General features: G+C 36.1%; 1 pseudogene; it reads left to right on the forward strand.

Annotated features, from left to right (window-relative positions):
- Positions 1-7,374: 7,374 nt before the first annotated feature.
- Positions 7,375-7,460, forward strand: LOC117718345 (small nucleolar RNA SNORA17; annotated as a pseudogene).
- The last annotated feature ends 475 nt before the right edge of the window (positions 7,461-7,935 follow it).

Below are 7,935 nucleotides of genomic sequence, written 5' to 3' on the forward strand. Positions count from 1 at the left end.
GAGCAATTCAGTGAGAAGCTAATAGAAGCCAGATTGAATCAGTTAGCTTGGAGAGGAGTTTGAGCCAGAACTCAATTTACATTCTTTTACAGGCAGACTGCCAGGTAGACCAGAACCGTTTTTTGAAATGCTTCCTTTTATCCACTTTATGTTTTTGGCTTCTTTGTGAAAGATTAAGTATCCATAGGTGTGTGGGTTTATTTCTGGATCTGCAGTTCTCTTCCACTGATTGACCTGTCTGTCTCTGTACCAATACCTTGTTGGATTTTTTTATTTTATTTTAATTTGTTTTATCACTATTGCTCTATAGTACAATTTGAGGTCCAAAATGCTGATTTTCCCAGGAGTTCTCTTATTGATGAAAATTGTTTTCACTGTCTTGTTTTTTTTTTTTTTTTTTTTTTTTTCATATGAGGTTGAGAATGGCTGCTTCCATGTCTGTGAAGAATTGTGTTGAGAGGTGGAGGGGAAGTCGGGGGTAGGATCAGGTATGGGGGAAAGACAGGAATGAAGTCTAGAGGGCCACGAAAATCAGTGGAAATATGGAGATTCCATATTTCAGTGGAAATAGGAGTAGGGGTGGGGTGAACCTCTAGAAAGTCGCAGAGACCTGTGATGTGAGAGGCTCCTAGGACTCAGTGGAGATGACCTTAGCCAAAATGCCCAACAGTGTGGAGACGGAACCTGAAGGGGCCACCTCCAGTAGATAGACAGGGATTATAGTGGAGGGAGGGGTCACCAAACTACCTGCAAATTTTTTGCCCAGAATTTTCCCTATTCTAAACTAAATGCTGGGACAAAATTGAAGCAGAGATGGACAGAAAGGACATCCAGTGACTAGGCAAACTTGAAACCCATCCCATTGGTGGGTACCAAACCCTGACACTATTACTGATGCCATGTTGTGGTTGTAGATCTAGCATCACTATTCTCTGAGAGGTTCTATCAGCAGCTGACTGAGACGGGTACATATATTTACAACCAACCATTGGCCTGAGATTGGGCACTCCTATGGAAGAGTTAGGGGAAAGACTGAAGGAGCTAAAAGGGATGGTGACACAATAGAAAGACCAAGAGTGTCAAATAATCCAAACCCCTGGGAGCTGCCAAAGACTAAGCCACCAGCCAAAGAGCATACATGGGCTGGTCCATGACCCCTACCTAGCACATACAAAGCAGAGGACTGCCTTGAATGGCCTCAGTTGGAAGGGATATGCATAATCCTATAGATATGCATAATCCTATAGATACTTGATCCCCAGGGAAAGTGGATGTGAGGGGGTGAATTAGGGGTAGGTGGGTAAGGGGAGTGAGTGAATGAGGTGGGTGTGGGAGCACCCTCTCAGAGGCAAACGGGAGGAGAAATGTGGTGAAGAAATCTTGGAGGGGGAATGGAAAAGGAGACAACATTTGGAATGTAAAAAATGTAAAAGATTAGTCCAATATGTTTCAGAAAAGGTAAATGGTCACCACTGTTTTTCAAAACCTTTCATAAAGAAGCCAATGGTTCAAACCTAGGGTAAGTAAGACATGAACAAAAGTTACCATGCTCTGAAAATTAAATGATGATGTTTATTTAGTTCCTAGTATTTGAACAACTTCAACAATTATTTTTAATTTGTTATGATGAGGGAGTCTTTGAAGAAAGTCACTCAGATGACCACATGAAGTGCACTTGAAAATAGGGTTTTTTTCCTACAGTTTTGGTAATCCCTTAATAGATAACCTTCCCATTTGATCCTTTTAAATGAAACAAATTCTGCTGCAAAATGAATAAAAATAATCAGTGATCATTACCAAGCATGTTTTGATAAGTTGGTATGTTTGATTTATTCTTAAGGTGCTATTATAATGGAGTCTGCATATATGGATATCCATATTTAAGTCAATTCTTTCCTGATGGGTAAGTCATGTTATTTGAAATTAAACATGGGAGATTTAGTTTTAGTTGGGGACTGGATGATACTGATGATTCTTAAAGTCAGACAAAATACAAGTTTTCTATGATCAATACCTATTTGTTTTTGTTAACAGACTATTCAATGAGCATAACGTGTGGCAATTCTCAGTGGAATATTATTCAAACATTTAACATCTGTGCAGGGTAATTTTATTTTAAATTGACACAAACTAGAATCATTTGAGATGAAGAAACCTCAACTAAGAAAAATGCCCTCATAAGACTGAGCTGTAGGCAAGACTGTAAGGCATTTTCTTAAATAATGATTGGGATAGGAGGTTTCAGTCCTGGGTTCTATAAGGAAGCAGGCTGAGAAAATTATGAGGAGCAAGCCAGTAAGAAGCACACCTCTGTGGCCTCTGCATCAGTTCCTGCCTCCAGGTTCCTAGCCTGATTGACTTACTTCCCTATTTCCAATGATGAACTGTGATGTGGAACTTTAAGAAAAATAAGCTCTTCCTCCTCCAGATGTTTCTCATATGCTGTTTCACCACAGTAGTAAAACAACCTTAAGGTCATACATTACTAAAGTTCTCTGTCCCCTTTTGATAGCCATTTAAATGTCAGATCAGTGTTCAAACCTTTCTATGTCTTAAGGATTCATAATGCACGACACTGGTGTGGGCGTGCAGGTGTGTGCACACATATGCATGTGCACACATGTTCAAATTACAATCATGGCTGATTGTGTTGCATGATTAGGTAAAGGTAGCTCCCTGTTTCTGTCCAGGTTATATATGTTTTGATTTCCCTCTATGGTTTAAAATAAAATGTCCATTATTCCTTAGCTTTCTGAACAAGTTGGAAATCTCTTTGTCTATTTTTACATATTTTTCTTCATGCTGTTGTTTTATACTTTGTCACACTTAGTTTTCTCATTAATACTTCCTCACATTTACTTTTCTTTTTAACCAGATATTTGTATTCAAATTGGCATAACAAGCTCCAATTGAGACTTTTCTTGCCCATTCTTTATATGTGGTGGATATTTTACCAAAATTGGGGAAAACCTCAGCAGTGAAGTAAACTGTTACAGTACTGCTAAAGAGGTTTGCACTGCAAAAGAAGTAGCTTGCTGATATTTTTGCCTTCCCTTGTTCCCTTCTCTCTCCCTCTTCGTCTGCCTCATCTACCCTCTCTCTTTCAGGAAAATGAATTTCAAATAAATGCACTTGATATTTGCGCTCAAATTTGGAATAAACATATACATAATTTCATGTTTCCCACTTATAATTCTATACTATTGAACCTTCAAAATGTTGGGAATAGTTCTGATATAAACTGAAATGTGTTAATTATAGAAGCACGGCAGCCATGGGCAAATGAAAGAATCTCAGCAGTCCTATTACACAAAGGATCTTGTTACTATTGACATTATTTTCCGTTTTCTTTTGGATTTCTGCATATATACACAATGCATAAATGTTAATGCTGGCACCATACTGTGTAAACTATTCTTCAGTCAATCTTTTAAATTTTCTATATCTTAAATTTTTTTTCTTGTCATTATATGTAAATATCAATTTAAATGTAGACACAGTATCCAATTATTCATTTTTAAGCTTCTTTATCAAAAAGAGCCAAGGCACCCAAAAGAATTCATCCATTCACCCCCTGGTATAGCCCCTTGCAGTTCTCAGCTTTTTGTTGTGCATTGCACAATTTATAAAGTGCAGAAGAAATAAAAGAAAAACTGTGAATAAATCTCCATTCTTGTTCCTGTATATACTCATAGCTCAGTATTTTATCTTTATTATTGTCATTATTTGTATTGCCATACCTACTGAGACACAGAGATAATTAATTATTGAGTATCTGCTTATATAGATTATCCCTTCTGCTATAAATAGGACCCCTGTACACAGAAGATTGGGCACTATGCATACATTCTCTGACTTGTAAGGGGTTTAGAGACTTTTGTCTTGACAGACCTACTAAAGGCAACATTGTTCATTAGAAACTGAACTTCACATTTTGGGTTTATGATATTTTTGAGGAAAACATCATTCTGAATGTCTCTCTTGAGGCATCCTCCCTCAGCTGCCAATCATGAGGCTAAATACCCTCTACTCTGGGAGTACCATGTTGCTACTGCTTTGGGATACAGATATGCAATAAATTGCAGAAAATACTTAAGGCTTTAGCATAAAATAGAATGACTTCTAAATGGTTTTGTTCAGGTATAATCTAATGTAACAACCAATCACAGGCTGATGTGCTCTTAGCACAGTTGTAAAAGGCTAGGCTAAGGCATGCTTTGTGGTAGGTGAGATGTATTCAATCCATTTTGCCTTATGATATTTTCACTTTACAGTGAATTTTATCCAATAGTTATATTTTGTAAGGAGTGGAGAACTAGTATAAAGGGTGTGAGATTTTACAGACAAACTATAACAAATTATAATTCAGCTTGCGTATCTGTGGGGAGACTAGCTAGAAAAAAAAACTATAATGTCATTCCTGAACTCCGGATTCAAATGTTTATAATGGAATGGGTATGTTAAGGCAATATGGAGGACATGCATGATAACAAACAGGAAGGAACAAATTCAGGAGCAAGATGAGAAGAAGGTACAGGTCGGAAGAACACAGTGCAACCACGGAGCAGTACTTCAGGAGTGCAATGTGAGTTGTTCTAGTTTCTAAGGCTGACCTTGGACAGCACTGTATCAAGGCTAGTTCTGGGTCTTAGGAAGGTTGAATCATTAAATTCTGTATGCCTTCATTAAGAAAAATGATTGTGAAGTTATTATTTTACGATTGGGTAGGAAAATGAGCACTTATTTAATCTGTGAAACCATAACAAGTTACAAATTGTGAAATGCTAAAATATACAACAATCATGACAACACACAGCATAATCACTTAATACATTCTTTAATTAATGGCCTGACAGACATCTATAATCATTTTTTCCAAAATTTTTAGCAATATATTCTTTGATTGCTTTTTCATATGATAAACAATTTTTACATATCATCTTCTAAAGAGAATATAATGATAATTAAAGTTTTCCTTTAGGAAGGTTGATCTAAAATGGTTCCTTAATATTTATAATTTACGGGAATTTATTCTGTCACATGATTTATTAGAGATAACGTCATGTAATACTTAAGAGTTATGTCAAATTTGAGATGACCTCCTTGAGTTATCTTTCAAGTATGAATAAAGACTTTTAGTACTTCTTTGTGCCAAGACTGAAGTTAATCACTTCTTGAGTTTATGATCTTTGTGAAGGTCCCTACTGTTCATGTCATCTGTATTCTCCCATAGAATATTACTGCTGACTTCAGTGATGTAACTGTTCATGCTAAATTGCTAAAAAAAAAAAATTGAAGTAATTTGCATTGGTTTTCATTCATAACTTAGACTTTTTGGAACAATATTGCAGTATATTTATTATTTCTGCTTGAATTTTTTTCAGTTGACTTAGTGTGCTCTTTGGTATAATACAAAAAATTCAGTTGCCATCATTAATTTCTTTAAAATAGAATATTTATATCTTTTCACTGAATTTGGAAATGATAGCACATACAAAGATACAAAGAATTATATTGAACAATTCAGAAATTTGACATATTTATATTTTTTCCATGATCTTAGGAAATTCCTTTTGCAATTTTCTCATGTGCCTCATCACAACTGAGGCAAGCAGTTTATTCATTACCATTCCCTAGACTAGGTAAAAGTCAAAGACAGAGGAAAGGCAAACTCTCCTCCTTCTTGGAGCTTACAGTTTCACTTCCTCATGACAATGACATCAGCTATCAGAACTCTAGGACTTATACCTGAATATTTCTTTTCCTCCTTATTAGAAAGAACTCAGAGAGAGCACACTTGAATTTCCTGGTTCCCTATGAGACTCAGACTGGTTTTTCCTACTGGCTTTGCAAGTTAACAATCTGGTAGTTACTGTGTAGCTTTTAGGCATTCATTCCTAGAATTAATTCTTTCTCTTCTCTCTGTATGTACATATAGTTATCCTGCTGGTTTTGGTTCTTTGGAGAACACTGACAAGTATATGTACATTGACTAGTACACATTGGCTAATATATTTTTCTTTGTTATAAAAGTTTTCCTGACATATTAATTATGACTGGGCTTGATCAAAATACCATTTAGAAGGGATTTCCAACTTAGTAACTCTTTTAATAAACATGATTTCTTTGGATAAGTATATATTATGTCTTGTTGGAGATATCTATACATATTGCATATATAGAATAATTATATGAGTTTATAACTGAACAAAAATTATATATCCTTTAGTTTACACATAATTAATACTTATAGTTTTGCTACATTCTGACTTAAATTTTATTTATTTAAATTTTGTCCAAATAAAAATGAAAATTTGAATTTATTTTATATAAATTTTTTACGTTACTAAAAAGTATTTTTTTACGTTACTAAATTTATTTCATATAAATTTTTTACGTTACTAAAAAGTATTTTTTACGTTACTAAAAATATGGCAGTATTTTTCACATTTCTTATAAATTTTTCAACAGAAATAAAGTTTCACATGGTACTAATGCAACTTTTCCTTCATCCCTTTATAATAATGCTAAAATCAACTGCACAAAACAGTGAGTTCATGGTGACATTTTCATTGATGTGAATACTGTCTTTTCTGGGAAGACTTCTCCATTTTCATACCATTTCTCATTTTCTGTCCTCTTTCCCTCTGAATTTCTTCCCCTTCCCTAATAGACTACAGTGGAATTCCATGTCTTTAAAATCAGTCTGGAATTTATCAATGAGAGAAAATAGGTAAAGGTTTTCTCCCTAATTCTGGCTTATTTCAGTTATCATGATGAGTGCCATTTCCATCCATTTTCCTGCAAATGAGAGTTTTGTTTCTTCTCACCAAGACTAGATGCTGAATTTTTCAAGTATCTTACATGTTAAATATGATTATCATATAGTTTTTTCATGTTTTCTGTCATAAATTAGTGGGCTAAATGTTTTCCTCACACATGTGTTACTACATGGAACCAGTGACTTATGAACTTAACTAGAAACTTTTTGGTATAATCAACCTAGTTCTATGAGGTCATTTTGGGCTATGGTTAATCCCCATGCAAACACTCCTGACTTCACAACAGCAGATGAACTGTAACCCAATAGCACACAAAGGAAAATGCCATGTGTGAATGGAGGCACAGATGGAGTGTTGTTTCTATGAGCTACCAGGTGCCAAGAATTGTCAGAAGTCATCAGAGGCTAGGAGAGAAACATGGCACAGATGCCTTCTTATGGCCTCTCACTGTTACTAATCATTCATTCAGTTTAGGCTTGAAGGAAATACCTACAATACAACCATTGAATCTAAGACAGAAGGATCATTGTAGAAGAAGGAATAGGAGGATTGGAAGAGAAACTGTACTTTTATTATTAAGATTGTGTCTTCTACTGCTCCTAGAAGCATGGCAGTTATGGCCTGTCTACACTCAGTGTTCTGACCTATGAATTTCTGAATGACTAGTAGCCTAATATACTTTGAAAGAAAAAAAAAAAGGCAAGCCTGTGATGGACAAGCCAGTATCAGAGAGCTCAGACATGGAGCCAGCCTTGGATGACAGACTGGTGAGGAATGGCCCCAATGGCTGAAAGGACTGGAAGCAAGCCTGAGACTAGAAGAACCCCACCTGAAAGTGAAAGCCCCAGGAGGAAGTAAGCCCAAGATAGATGAACCTCACACAGGGCTACTCTGGTGGGCTACGCAAGGAGTAAACTCGAGATGACCACCAGACTAGCATGGAGCTTGGATAGAATGCTAGCCTGAGATGACCACCAGTCAGGCACTGTGCAGATATGAGGGGATAGACCACGTCTGAGTTGACCCTTTCTAATGCCATAATGCATGAGCTAAGAATAGCACTCTTGAGACCACTCCTTAGATGATCGCAGATACTCAGAGACCCCAGGCTTCACTAAGAGGAACAATTATGTGGTGAAGAAATGGAACAGAA

Source organism: Arvicanthis niloticus, chromosome 12, assembly GCF_011762505.2.
Source record: "Arvicanthis niloticus isolate mArvNil1 chromosome 12, mArvNil1.pat.X, whole genome shotgun sequence".
Taxonomy (NCBI): Eukaryota; Metazoa; Chordata; class Mammalia; order Rodentia; family Muridae; genus Arvicanthis; species Arvicanthis niloticus.